At 35.8% G+C, this 581-nt stretch overlaps 1 long non-coding RNA gene across 1 annotated transcript in view; it reads right to left on the bottom strand.

Annotated features, from left to right (window-relative positions):
- LOC106873818 (uncharacterized) overlaps positions 1 to 581 on the bottom strand; it is a 4,853-nt gene extending 4,272 nt beyond the window's left edge. Inside the window, exon 1 of the long non-coding RNA XR_001409923.2 lies at positions 483 to 581. This is a non-coding gene — a long non-coding RNA (uncharacterized LOC106873818). The remainder of the gene's footprint in view (positions 1 to 482) is intronic.

Genomic DNA, 581 nt, shown 5'->3' with positions numbered 1-581 from the left:
TCATCTTATTTTGAGATCTCCCCTGCTTCGTCGAAATGAGTTTTTGGCACTTGAATGTGTCCACTTTGTGATGTCTCTCTCCGTTCAACATGATTCTGGCTGCTGTATTTTAGCTGTTACTATTAACCAGGATCCTGCTCTTTTCTGAGATGAGTTCAATCCTGTATATTTCTGATATTTTTCCAGTCTTGTGGTGAAGGTCAATATCATACATACATGCATACATTCAAACATACATACATACATACATACATACATACATACATACATACATACATACATACATACATATCTTACTATTTTCTTCACACTGGTCTAGAAACCGATGTCTGTAATAATTAACTGGGATCAATAAGAACGATTACATTCTCGAAGTCTGTGTTCCGGCATGGGCACACTTTTTACGACTGCAACTAATAAATGAGTAAAAGATTACGAACAATAACATAGAAACAATTCATAACACATTTGCTCAGACTTACCTCATCTTTTTTCTTTGAGGAAGGAAAATGCTGAAAATATTCGAATCTGACGAAAGCTTATGTAAAGAGTTACGCGCTGAGCACCAGCAATTTGTGTCA

Source organism: Octopus bimaculoides, chromosome 20 (genome assembly GCF_001194135.2).
Source record: "Octopus bimaculoides isolate UCB-OBI-ISO-001 chromosome 20, ASM119413v2, whole genome shotgun sequence".
Taxonomy (NCBI): Eukaryota; Metazoa; Mollusca; class Cephalopoda; order Octopoda; family Octopodidae; genus Octopus; species Octopus bimaculoides.
The sequence above is the reverse complement of the archived record's forward strand: the minus strand, read 5'-3'. Positions and strand labels throughout refer to the sequence as shown.